This window comes from Hevea brasiliensis, chromosome 6, assembly GCF_030052815.1.
Source record: "Hevea brasiliensis isolate MT/VB/25A 57/8 chromosome 6, ASM3005281v1, whole genome shotgun sequence".
Classification (NCBI taxonomy): Eukaryota; Viridiplantae; Streptophyta; class Magnoliopsida; order Malpighiales; family Euphorbiaceae; genus Hevea; species Hevea brasiliensis.
The window spans coordinates 12879444-12894448 of NC_079498.1; the positions used below are offsets into that span (position 1 = coordinate 12879444).

At 33.9% G+C, this 15005-nt stretch overlaps 1 non-coding gene across 1 annotated transcript; it reads left to right on the forward strand.

The window, feature by feature from the left end:
- The first annotated feature begins 11928 nt into the window (after window positions 1–11928).
- On the forward strand, window positions 11929–12035 carry LOC131181068 (small nucleolar RNA R71). The gene has a single exon (XR_009149695.1). It is a non-coding gene; the product is annotated as a small nucleolar RNA R71 (small nucleolar RNA).
- Window positions 12036–15005: the final 2970 nt, after the last annotated feature.

Consider the following 15005-nt stretch of genomic DNA (forward strand, 5'->3'; position numbering starts at 1 on the left):
AATCAGAGAGATTAGGTCCTGTCAACCTATTGCGATCAAGTATGCTTGCAAGGATATTGGATGGTGGTGGTTGTGGTGTGCTCATTATTATCATAAAATTAACTATAGAAAATAACCAGATTAATTAGTAAATGTATCATGTACTTAACCAAAATGATTATGGTCTTTTAATCAAATTGGTCATCCCACTAACTTAGCGAATCCTACACTTCCAAAGAAAAAAACGAAAATCCTAGTTGGATGGATTTCTAGTGGGTGATTGAATTGTTATAGTCTTATTGATCATCCTCAGACACATCCATTATTGGAATTACAATAAACTGTAAGTGAGCAACTCCTTGCCCATCACATCTCATGTGAGGTTCAATCCTTTACCTAGCCCCTAATGCTCAAAATATCAGGCACATCCATTATTGATTTATCTTGTATTAGTTAATTTGATCCCATTAAGTCAGTAAACATGCAAATAATTTTAATGTCCTCATGCATGTCCATTATTGGCCACCAAACCATTTACATATTTACAACATCTCATGCTTAATAATTATTCTTAAAAAAATCTCTTAAATTAATTGCATCATATGCAAGTATTTAAAATTTCTTAAAATAATTGCCTCAATGGAGGGCCCATGATATAATTACCTTTAATTATATCATTTCCAACTTAATCATTTGTTTGGAAGGTTTTGTGGTCGACCTAATTAATATTATGGTCTCACTTTGCACATTATCCAATTAGCATGCGTATATTATATACTTGCATACATTCCCATGCATTTCATGCATACATGGATAAACAATAAATATGGTATGATCATGGACTTTCTAAGAGATTCAATTCTGAGCCACCAAGAATTGAACCAGAGCATTCCTAGGTGCATTTCATTCATTCATTTTACAAGAGTTGCTGAAGGAGTACATAATCAACACTTGATCTTAAATTCCTCCCACTGGTCCTACCAATGCTCTTGACCTCCTTGATCTTCTTGCAATCCAATTACATAGTAATCCTTGGCATACCAAGGCGAATTTACAAGAACCAAATAAATGAAATTACAACCCAAAAATATTACAACCTTTATAATACATGCCACTAAAATTAAATTAATTAATTTACAATCCAAAGAAACATAAAAGAAATAAATCCAATCACATTGGTCTTTTATTGTCCATGATCATCCATCATGCATATCACCATTTAACAATTAAATAAAACATATACACTAAAATTAAATTGAATATCTCATATTCAACTTAAAAATCCAGATTTGAATCACATTCAAACAAATTTAAAAATTCATATTTGAATCACATTCAAACAAATTTAAAAATTCAGATTTGAATCACATTCAAACAAATTTAATTGTGTGATTATAATTTTAATTAAACAATTTAATTAGACATAGGCATAATTATGGACATCAAGCATACAACAATTGCACAATTGAAGACCAATACCATGCACACCATGGTGGCATTTAAACCATGCGCACCATAGTGCACAACCAAGCATGCCGCCACCTATTCTTTGCAACCAGCAATGAATCAACCAACTTTTAATCAAATCACACAATTAAATCAGATATTAAACAATCTAAATGGCAAATATAATGGCTCCGATACCAATTGAAGGAGCGAAAGCATGAAAATTATTAGTTTAGAACATTGAATTCAAAAATTTTCTTTTAGGGTCTCATGCATCATGCAAGATTCATTATTTACCTAATTAATTTCAATATTCAACAGCATATTAAAACACTTTTAATATGTTTGTGGATCTAAATTTACCATTTAAGATTTTAAAATTAGCAGATTAATTCATTAGAACCCTAGATTAATACAAGAACATGCGCACTAACCTTTTGATGTACTGTTGATGTGTTTGGTACCTTTGGGAAGCATCTAGGACACCAGATATTATCCCTCTAACTTGTCTACACTAAGATCACCAATGGTAGCACCTTGAACAGCTTCTCAAGCCTTTCCAATCAATTAGAAATTGAGGTTTTGCCTTTTAGAGAGGTTGCAGATGTATATTGGACACTAGAAACGATTTCTAGCAATTTTAATTCAAGAGAATGTTGGCAATTCTCTTTGAATTGATGAGAGATGAAGAAGAAGAGAGGAAGAAGACAATAAGGGTGGCGGTACCTCATTGAGAGAATAGCATATTGGTTTTTCATTCTTTTATAACATCACATTATATAATTAGGTCATCACTTAAAACCCTTGCCACATGTCATCTTCTGATTGCCTCTTAGTTTAATTAACCCAATCACATTGTGCCAAGTGTTAAACATAGATTTAATCTTGACTTTGATAATCTTACATGATTAAAAGACAAATGGCAAGCTTATATGGTGCCATGTGTCACCATCTCATGGTGCTATATGTCACCCTGTGAAATGACCAAATTACCCTTGTGTTGTAATTTTGAGTTCTTAACCCAAAAATAATTATTTCTCCTCTTCTAATCAATTTATATCAAATATAAATTAATTAATTAATCTCTATTAATTAATTTCTCATAATTAAATTCATATTTAAACACTTTAAATATAAATTTAACTTATACTATACATCCAACAATCTACATTTGGTTTCAAGCCATGCTAGGGACTTTGCAATTTAATATCATTAGAACTCTTTCTTACCATAAATGATTTCTCTAAATTATTTTTGGCACCTCATAGACCATGGTTAACACCTAGCATAGCATGCCATGGCCACCCAATTAGTAATAAGAAATACCTTAAATGAACCTTTAATCATATGTTACCATGTACTAGAATCTCTCTGTTATAAAATCCCAATTCAAGTTGGAGTCATAGTTTATGTCAAACCCCATTTGCTATGAATATTATGTTCTCTTTAATTCTAGTTCTTGATTAAAAAGATTTTCTCATCAGAAACTTTTTTTTTTTATTAAATCTATCAGTCCTGGCCAAGAATTTGAAACATCAAGAACAATTAAATGAACATAGGATTTTATCCCTATTTACTTAGGGTAACAGATTCCATCTTGATCAACACCTACCTCCATATATAACTAGTAGGAGCTAACACATGCCCATATACCCATACACAGTACAAGTATGAAAGTAGTATCAAACTCAAACTACCTATATACAAGATAACTATGCTATCTCAGGTCTAAAGATTATATGCACTGATATGATTTATGACAATGTATTGACAAGAGTAAACTCCATGTGCTTGTCATAAATGTCACTGGTTCAGCCTACTTATCATGCATAAGTGCCTATCATGTTTGTTATATGGCAAGAGACTCACTATTCCATCTTATTTACATTTCATATAAATAACTTGGGAACAAACATAATTACATTCTTTCTGGATAAGTAATGTCCTTATTGTGAAGTATCCTCGATTGTGAACCAATTTATGATACTTTGTGCTAGAAATACTGTCACTCATATTCTTAACAACTTAAGAATAGAATTTCTAACAAAATATCAATGGACCTTTTCTATTACACATAAATATATTATGTAAATGGAAAAGTGAAAATGCCTTTTATTAATAAAACATGTACAAGATACATACTAAATAATATGCTCTAGAGCATACTACAAACAGTCATGCTCCATGAAAATTTGGGTGGGTTACAAAAATTTTTCAAATGTGAAGCAATTCAAATAGCTTATAAGAGAGCATAACCCTTAGCATGAGGCATGGTAAAGGAAAGCAGTGTAAGCATGTGGCATGTGAATGTCCAGAAGTTACCTTAGATGCTGAATTAACATAGCTAACAGAAGAACAGCTGTTGTATTTTTAATAATTCAGTTATATGACTATCAAAAAGCAATATCAGTAATGCTATTACAATAACTCATAGAAATTGAAATTAAAGAAAATTATCAATGCAATAGAAATCTAGATTACAAAGACAATGCAAGTGGCACAGCAAAAGAAACCAATGCAGCCTGCAACAATGAACAAGTCAACTTAAGATTCATGAAACAAACAGAATTAAGGGGAAAAAAAATTTAAACCATTCACAAATAGATAAAACATGTAAAAGTTCCAATAACTAGGAAATTAATCAGTGAAAATATAAACAGACTGACCAAATTACACAATTAAAAACTAAAGTTTTCATAAGGTAACTGAAACTAACAAAAGAAAAGTTCTAAAACTAGACAACTGGTTGGCCTTCTTCATTTGTGGATTGCACTGGCTCATTTGCTACTGCAGGTGCTTGCTCATTGGATTTCTCAAAAGTAGTATCCAGGTTTTCTACCATAGCCTTCATCTCTTCAAAAATGTCTTAGTCCCATTTGTAAAGCTGGTTAAAAGAGGCTGCCAGCTTGTTGTAAATGTCAATCATTTCTTCATCATGAATTTTTTGCTTTTTCCTAAATGAAGAAAACTTCTTTTTAATCTTTTTCTCAAGCTTGGCTTGCTTCTGACCAAGAGTATCAACCTTAGCTTCTAAAGCATTCAAAACAACCACAATATCAGAATTAGCATCAGAAATAGGCTACTGTACTTCACTCATTATGTCAATTTTGGCTTCCAAATTTTTAAGAAAAGTAAATAAATCTGATTGTCTAGCAGTAGGTGGGTGAGAGCTAGAAGGACCAACATCAGTTTGCTGTCCTACACCTTGTGATTGCTGTTGCTTTTCACCCTCGTGTCCCCCATTGACTAGCACATAAACATCACCCCTCTTTACACAAATTTTCATTTGAGTCATGATAATTCTGTCCAGAAAGGACTGCCCAATCATAGACACCATAGCAAACTGGTCAAAGCTAAAACCAAATGATTTGGCAATCATAATCACCATCCCTCCAATAACTATACTGCCAGCTGAATGCTTAGAGACTATATGTTCCATATGAGAGCTAAGAAAATAAGCACCATTTATCTTTTTTTTCTATTTCATGCACCATAAAAAGAATAAATCATTCTTTCGTACAACCCCATTACTGTGCCCTCTACCTAATATAGTGTAAGACATGAATCTTTGCAAGTATCTCAGAGCAGGGCCTTGGATAGCTGAGGCCTTAGCAAAACTAGGGTTGTAGTATTTTCCATATGGTGCAATGGACTTCCAAAATGTAAGGGGGTCATATATAGTCCTTTGCCACTCAATCATTTTGGGACCATCATTATAAAAACCAAATAAGGCATTCACTTGAACAGTGTCAAGTTCTCTGTCCTGATCCAGACACCTAAAAGAAATGGCCCTATGGTTATTGTTCAAGGGCTGGAAATCCAATTGCAGTGAGCTTAAAAACTCAATTGTCAATTCCTTAGAAGCAGGTTCTTGAATCTTAGCAAAATCACTCCAACCTATATTTTTCAAATATTCACTAACTAATTCATAAAGCCCTATCTCCCTGAGACTGTGTTCATCAATGTACTTGGTGGCTAGAATTTTCTTTTTAGCAAGTGCCTCATAATTTTTCCTCATTTCAAAGTCTCTAAAAATCCATGGGTAAGATGAGTTTACCTGATTGCTAGACTGAGGGATAACTGGAGAAGTTTGAGACACTATTGGTGAATGATGCAGCGGCCATTGAACCCTAGTTGGAGCAGAAGAGACCTGTAGTGAGATAGGACTTTGGGCAGCAGAGTGGGTTCTGGCACTAATAGATCGCAGTGAAACAACCCTAGGCTATTTCAGTGGTGCAGAGGAGTTGAGAAGTGATTTTTTTCTTTTTCGCATCTCATACACAGCTGAAGGGGCAGATTTTGTGTGTTTTTGGGAGGGAGGTGTGGCATCTTGGGTTGCATTGTTTGGATTAGGGGTGGAATAAGAGGATTGGCAAGGTGGAGAACTAGGGTTCATATCGAGAATTTGGGGATTTGGGGCTGAATTAGATGTTTCAGGTTGAGCACTGGGTGGTGTAGGATTTGGTGTAAGGCTTGAAGAGTTACTGTTAGTAGCCATCTTCATGGCTTGCAGATTGGGTATGTGGGTTGAAGGTTGTTTGGTGCGCACCATGGAAGGAACAATGAAGATTTTGAGTCGTGCGGCTGATGAGATAAGATAGAATGAGATGGCTAGGGTAAAGGTTTAAGTGGTGACATACCTAGGGTCCGACATGAGGCATGTTGAGAATAGTTGGGGGGTGACATGCCCTGTGTGATTTGGTGTAAGATGAATAACATGAGGCATGTTGGAATAAAAGAGAAAAGTGACATGCCCCGTGTGATTATACATGAGGTGCTATATGAGGCATGTGAGACCCCTTGAAACTCTCGGCAGGTTTTACTTTTTTAGCAATTTAGAGTGCTAAGAACAGGTTTTGATGGTGACACTACCTCCAGCATACATCATGTTGAACCTAGCGCTAAATGACCTGATATACAACCCAAAAATGTGATCCTAAACACACTAAAACCAAACCCAAAGCACAATTTACACAAAAATTTCACTCAAAACCCAATTGAAACCCAATGAATCACTAAGAACAATTAAAATCTATCAATCCACTAAACACAAACTAAAACATTATTCAAGTAATATTCACATTAACAATCACACCATAAGGGATAACACCCAAATTCAAGCTCTAACTTAACATTAAAAATTCATGAACAAGGAGTAAAGTTCTGTTGCAGACACTGTTCACATGACTAAATTCTGCAGAATTGTATCATGAAATTTCACAAAGTATCCAATGGAAAATATGTCAATCTCAGTGCAATACATCAAAATTAATTACCCAAAAAGTAAAATCAAAAGCATGTTGCTATTGATTACCATGAAAGTTCTTATATTTCTCACTAATTTCCTCAAAATTTTGAAACAAAAATGGCCTTTCACTCCACCATGTTGCTGCAATCAGACATAAAGCTCAAATTAGTTCGGATTTAACTTTGTTAAGAACAACATGCATTATGGAAAACAAATATAAGGTTCAACAACTTCCCAAACACTTATTCCTTTAATTCAGCATACATATTTGCTTAAAAATCTCCATTAACCTGTAGAAAGAAATTGTAATGTCAAATTTGAGTTCAATGGGGTATAAAATGAAACAAAATAAAAGAAAAATTAAGTATAAGGAAAAATTTTGGGAAGCCTCCCAAAGAGCGCTAATTTTAGGTCATTAGCTTGACCCTCCTTAATTCAGTGAATTGGTGGATCATCAAGGAAACAACTTGTTCCCTTCTCAATTGGCTGGCCTGTGATATAAATCTTGAGCCTTTGACCATTTACTTTAAAAATTCCTGAATTTTCACTCCAAATATCCACAGCTCCATGTGGATAAACTTTGACGACCTTGAAAGGATCAGACCATCTTGATTTCAACTTCCCAGGAAAGCGTCTAAGTCTAGAATTATACAATAAAACCAGGTCCTTTCTCTTAATATCCTTATCATGCCAAAATCTAGTCCCTTCCTTAAAAATCCTAGCATTCTCATATGCATCCAACCTTATCTCTTCAAGTTCATTTAATTGAAGTAACCTTTTCTCTTCAGTACTTTTTAAATCAAAATTCAAAGTTTGGATTGCCTAACATGCTTTGTGCTCCAACTCAACTGGCAAATGACATGATTTCCTATAGACTAGCTTAAAAGGTGTAGTTCCAATAGGTGTTTTGTAAACTATCCTGTACGTCCATAATGCATCATCTAGCCTCGATGACCAATCCTTCCTTGAAAGATCAACAATTTTTTTCAAAATTCTCTTCAATTCCCTATTAGATACTTTAACTTGCCCACTGGTCTGATGATGGTAAGGTATAGCTACCTTATGAGTAACCTCATATTTCTTCAAAAGATTTTCAAACTATTTATTGTAGAAATGAGATCCACCATCACTGATTATAGCTCTTGGCGCTCCAAATCTAGTGAAAATAAACTTCTTCAAAAATTTCACTGCTACGCTTGCATCATTTGTAGGGGAAGCAATGGCCTCAACCCATTTAGACACATAATCCACACCTACCAAAATGTACTTATTCCCATGAGATGATGGGAATGGTCCCATGAAATCTATGCCACAAACATCAAATAACTCAATCTCCAAAATTCCATGTTGTGGCATTTCATTTTTCTTTGAAATATTCCCCACTCTTTGACATTTATCACATCTCAAAATAAATTCTCTCACAATTTTAAACATGTGTGGCCAATAAAATCCAGCTTGAAGCACTTTAGCCACTATTTTATCCACACTGAAATGACCTCCATAGTCAGAAGAATGACAATGCTCTAAAATGTTTCCTATTTCCTCTTCAGGCACGCACCTTCTAGCTAGGCCATCATTACATCTCTTAAATAACAATGGATCCTCCCATGTATAAAATTTCACATCATGCAAAAATTTCTTTTTCTATTGATAGCTCAAATATGGTGGGAGAACTCCACATTATAGGTAATTGACAAAATCTGCAAACCATGGCAATGCAGCAACAACAACTACTAATTGATCATTTAAGAAAAACTCGTCAATTGGTAATTCCTCTTCATTTCTATCTTTACTCTCATACTTAATCCTTGATAAATGATCTGCTGCAACATTTTCAGCTCATTTTTTATCTTTAATTTGCAAGTCAAACTCCTGTAGTAATAGAACCCATCTTATCAGTCTTCGCTTTACTTATTTTTTATTCATCAAATATCTTATGGCAGCATGGTCTGTATAGATAATCACTTTTGATCCAACCAGATATGATCTAAACTTTTTCACAGCAAATACCATAGCTAAAAATTCTTTCTCAGTGGTGGCATAGTTTACTTGAGCATCATCTAGAGTTTTACTGGTATAATAAATTGCATAAGACCTCTTCTCTTTTTTCTGACCAAGTATAGCTTCCACAACAAAGTCACTAGCATCACACATAACCTCAAATGGCAATGACCAATCCGAAGGTTGCATAATAGGGGCTGTTATTAGAGCTTCCTTCAACCTGTTAAAAGAATCAAAACAAGCTTGGTCAAAATTAAAAGGAACATCATGATTTAACAAATTTGTAAGAGGTTTAGCAATTTTTGAAAAATCCTTTTATAAATCGCCAGTAGAACCCAGCATGCCCAAGAAAACTTCTAATTCCCTTCACTGAAGTTGGTGGAGGCATCTTCTCAATCACTTCTACTTTGGCCTTATCCACTTCAATTTCTCTATGTGATATCAAATGTCTAAGAACAATGCCTTCTTGCACCATAAAATGACATTTCTCCCAATTTAGTACTAAATCTGTTTCTTCACATCTTTTAAGCACTTTAGAGAGGTTACATAGACAATTATCAAAAGAAAAACCATATACAGAAAAATCATCCATGAAAACTTCCATAATTTCCTCAATAAAATCATATACCGCTGAAAAGTAGTTGGTGCATTACATAAGCCAAAAGGCATTCTTCTATATGCAAATGTGCCATATGGACATGTGAATGTGGTTTTCTCTTGATCACTAGGATGTATTGGGATTTGGAAAAAACCAAAATACCCATCCAAATAACAAAAATATGAATGTTTTGCTAACCTCTCTAACATTTGATCAATAAAAGGCAAGGGAAAATGGCCTTTCCTAGTGGCACTATTAAGCTTCCTATAATCTATACACATCGTGTGACAATTCTAGCAAGTATCAGCTCATTATTTTCATTTTTCACAATGGTCACACCTCCTTTCTTGGGAACTACATGAACTGGGCTAACCCAACTACTATCACAAATAGGATAAATGATCCCAGCTTCAAGCAGTTTCAAGACTTCTTTCTTCACCACCTCTTTCATATTAGGATTTAACCTTCGTTGATGTTCTATGGTAGCTTTAAAATTATCTTCTAAAAGGATCCTATGCATGCACAAGGTAGGGTTTATACCCTTTATGTCATCAATGGTGTAACCAACGACTTTCCTATGTGCTCTTAACTCTCTCAGTAGTTTTTCAACTTGTACATCACTCAAACTTGCACTAATAATGACAGGGTAAGTTGAATGAGGTCCAAGAAAAGCATACCTTAATGTAGATGGAAGTGGTTTGAGGTCTACCTGTGGTGCTTCCTTCTCATCAAGCAAAGATGGTTGTGTAACTTCATGTTTCAACTCTTCAACTTGCAAACTTGATCTCCTACAACTTCTTGAGTAGCTTTCAAAATTTGACCAAAAGCTGCAACTTTAGGATTTTCATCTTTTATTGTTCTACTATGTACCAAACAATTCTGCAAAAGGTCCTTATAATATCTTTTCCTAAATTCTGCTTCCATAATCTCATCAATAATATCCACCCTTAAATAAGGATAAACTCCATGATGTTTCTTCAAAGTCTAATTCAAATTAAATTCCACCTCCTCTTCTCTAACTTTTAATGTTAATCTACCATTCTTCATATCAATTATAGCCCCTGCTGTGGCTAAAAATGGCCTTCCTAAAATGATAGGTATGTGAATATCCTCTTCCATTTTAAGAACCACAAAATCCACAGGAATGAAAAATTTTCCAACTTTTAAGAGCACATTCTCCAAAATTCCTACTGGATATTTGATAGATCTATCAGCTAGTTGCAAAGAAATGGTGGTGGACTTCAAATCTCCTACCTTCAACTTTTCACAAATAGAGAGTGGCATCAAACTTACACTAGCTCTAAGATCACACAATGCTTTGTCAATACTAGCATCCCCAATGTGACAAGAAATAGAGAAACTTCCTGAATCCTTCAACTTCGGTGGGAGCTTATTCTGTTAGAGAGCACTACACTCCTATGTTAATGCCACAGTTTCATAATCTTCTAGTCTCCTCTTATTTGACAAGATTTCTTTCAGGAACTTAGCATATGAGGGCATTTGAGAAATTGCATCTGTAAATGGAATGTTGATGTATAACTTCTTCAAAACTTCCAAAAATTTCCCAAACTACTTATCTAGCTTTGCTTTCTGAAACCTCTGAGGATATGACAATGGTAGCCTGTATGGCGGTGGAGGCACATACTTTTCCTCTTCTTCTTTTTCAACTTCCTTCTTTTTGTTTGCTTCCTCATTAACTTCATCATGATTTGAAGTAGATTCATTCTTGTCTTCATCTTCTTTCTTCTTTTCCTCTTCTACCTTATCTTTCTTTTCATCTCCCACAATTTTCCCACTCCTTAGGATCACTGCCTTGTAATGTTCTCTAGGATTCTCTGGTTGACTTGGAAGTTTTCCTTGTGCTTTGCTAGAAGAACTTGCTTGTTTAGCTATTTGGTTTTCCAACATCCTGTTATGAGTGGCAAGCTGATTTATTCTTAAAGTTAATTGTTGAATCATTTCTCCTTGTTTTTGTTGAGCAGTTAAGAAATTCTCCATCATAGACTTCAAAATTGAATCTTGGTCTGAAAACTGAACTGGTGGTTGTGGAATAGGTGCATTTTGATTCCTTTGTGGTGGAAATCCAGGTGGTACTCTATTTTGCTAAAAATTCTACTATTGTTGCTGAAAATTAGGAGGTTACTGATAATTCTATTGCTGCTGTCCTTGTCGACCTCTCCAAGAAAAGTTGGGGTGATTCCTCAATGTTAGATTATATGTAGTAGAAAAAGGATTACCAACTAGTTTCTGATTGTAATTCCCAACAAAATCAACTTGCTCATTTCCAAATTCTTGCCCATAAGAAGGAAAATCATTGATACAATGCATATTTTCTACGCCAACATCTTCTACATGACTAGATCCTCCAATTGATGAGTCAACCTTCATGCTTAACTTATCCATTTTTCTCGTTAAAGCATCAAATTTGGCATTGAACATATTCATGGCATCTAACTCATATACACCAGCTAATGGCTTCTTCATTTCATTTCTTTCACATCTCCACTGATAATTATTGTAAGCAATTTTATCCAATGCTGAATAAGCTTCATCTTTTGACTTCTCCATAAGATCACCTGCTGAAGATGCATCAATTATACTTCTAATTGCTGGAGAAACACCATTGTAAAAATGTTGAACTAGCATCCATTTAGGGATTCCATGATGTGGACATCTCCTTTGAAGATCCTTATATCTCTCCCAAGCTTCATAGAGACTCTCATCATCCCTTGGTCTGAAAGAAGTTAATTCATTTCTCAATTTCGCAGTCTTGCTAGGAGGAAAGTATTGGGCCAAGAAAGCTTGTGACAACTCATCCCAAGTAGTTATTGAACATGGAGGTAATGAATGCAACCACTCCCTATCACGATCCTTCAAAGAAAAAGGAAATAATCTCAATTGGATGGCATCACTCCATTTATCTTTAGCATGTCACTAATTTCAAGAAAATGTGCAAGGTGCACATGTGGACTCTCAGTAGGACCTCCCCCAAACTGTGATTGTTGAACCATTTGACAATGTGAGGACTTCAACTCAAAATTGTTAGCTTCCACCCTAGGCCTTATAATACTTGGTCTAAAATCTTCAAAACTAGGAAAAGCATGATCCTTAATTGATCTATTGTTGTTGTTGTTTGCCATAACTTTTATCACTTGTTGTTCTTGTTGTCTTTGAATTCTGAGTTCAGCTTTTCTTCTTTTAGACTCTGCTCTTAAAGCTTTAGCTATCTTTTCAATCTCAGGGTCAAAAATTAAATCAATCTCCGCACTTTTTGTTCTTCTCATATAAAAGACATGTACCTGAAAAATCAAAACGAGAAAATCTCAAAGTAAAATGATAAAGAAAAGAAATTAAAATAAAAAATAAAATACCCAAATTAATCAAACATCAATCGTCTAATATCAAACAAAAACTAATCCCCGGCAACGGCGCCAAAAACTTGATGCGTACTCTGCAAGTATACGGGTCGTTCAAGTAGTAAAGAAAAGATATCATCCCACAGAGATTTGTTGTTTGAGTACCAAACTATAAAAGTCACGATTATTTAGGCTATCGATAATTTATGCCAAAAATATAGTAAGAGATACAACAAATTAAATTGGGAAAATAAGAAAATTATAATGAATTAAGCAATTAAAATTCTAAGCACTATATTAATTTACTAAAATTTCAACAAGTAATTAAGGATTTAATTAATTAATGGAAAAATTGATTCCAGAGTTGAGGTTTATGAAGTAAATTTTATTGGGATTTATATAGGCAAAACCAATATTAAGGGAAATACAAGTTTGAAGGAAGTTGATTCTGATTTCCTTTAATTTCTCTTTCAAGCAAACTAAAGAGTGCTTTAAAGGAAACTAAATCCTATTCTCATGCGATGTTTAATTATCCAAAACCCTTTAAGCTCTTTAACCAACTTGAAACTCCTCTTAACCCACTAGTTTATTTCTAACACTAGGTGATTAAGTTCATTATCTTGATTATCTATCATAGATTTTCACCTCTCGGTCCTTCAATCTAAGATAAAGAATAAGACCCAAAGGGTACCAACAATGAGTATGTAAATAAGCAAACAAGATAAGAATTAAAACTTATATATTAAAATATAGTTAAAACCAGTCCAAATCCACAAATAAAACTTAAATCATTACACCCAACTCTGAAATCTTAAGTATCTACTCACTCATGCTTGTATTTACAAGTAGAAAATATGAAATAGAGCAAGAAAACATGAAAATAAAACTAAAAATAAAAGAACCCAGAAGAAGAAAAATCTAAATCTCAGAAAATGGAAGCTGGAAAACGTTACTTTGCAGGTGCTCTTCCTCCAAATATGGCGTGATTCCCTTTGTCACTCTTCTTTTGATAATTTCGTCTCTCTTTCTTCTTATAATAAAAATGAGAATATGATGCTTATATATCCCCTTAAGGGTTTACCCTAAAAATAATCTCTAAAGGGATAAAGACAAGAGGTGTAAAAGGTGTGAAAAGAGAAAATTTTTCCATGTCAGCAAATCTGCCAGCGCCATCCCACATGCCTCATGTTGATTTAAGTTGTTTTCCACATGCTTCATGTGAATTCAGAGGAGGAGCCTTTAGATTCTGCACGACCAGTTACGCGGGGCATGTTGAAGTCTTTGAAACTTTCGGCGTGTTTTGTTCCGAAATTTTTATTTACACGACCCAGTGTTGAATTTACATGCCTCATGTGGATTCTTGCTGGCTAACTCTTATCTTCACACGACCCTCAACATGGGGCATGTTGGAGCCCTTGAAAGTCTCGGCTGGTCTTCTTTTTTAAGCGAATTTTCTTCATTTTTCACATCACTTTAGGCTTCCAAATCACTTTGAATTTCTTCTATATTGACTTTTTGCCTTTAAACTTATTAAAACCTATCAAAAACATTAAAATTCCAAAAATCAAATATAATGAAACTAAAATTAACAAATTAACTAAAATAAGCATTAAAAGCATAAAATTACTATACTAAAAAGGGCAAAATAGATGCAAACTACCCTAAAATACCTATATAAAATGGGTTTATCAGTGATCATGAAGGGTGAGAAGATTGATACAAAGAATCTCTACAAATTGGAAGGAAGCACATTGATTGGAAGAATGCAAGTGGAAGTAAGAGGTAATATCAACAATCAAGAGTGCAAGGAAGTACCCAAGAGAAAATTGACTTTTACAGAAATTGTGAAGAATAGTTCTATTTGACTTAGAGGCAAAGATTGTTAGAGTCTAAGTCCAATTGGAATTAGAAAGTATAATTAGATTAGGAAGTATAAATAGTTTAAGAAGTTAAGTAGAATTTAAATTATGAAGTTTAATAATTAGAGTTCTAAAAGAACTAGACTTTAGTGGCCTATATATATGAATAGATGGTTGACCATTATATGGAATGCATTGTAGAGATCTCACAAAGTGGAGAGATATGTTAAATTCCTTGAGTCTTGTTTGAGTGATTTTGAGGGTGAAAAAAATAATTAGTGGTTGTAATTATTTTTTCTTGATAGTGGATTTGTTTGGTGGAGTAGGTTTAAGCCGAATCACATTAAATTTTATGTTACATATTTTGTTATATATATATATATATATATATATATATATATATATATATATATATATAACATTTTATTGAAACTATATAATATATTTAAAAAAATTCGGTTCAGTTCCTATAATAAAGGTTCTTTTTGGATAAATTTTGACAACTTTCCTTGAACTTA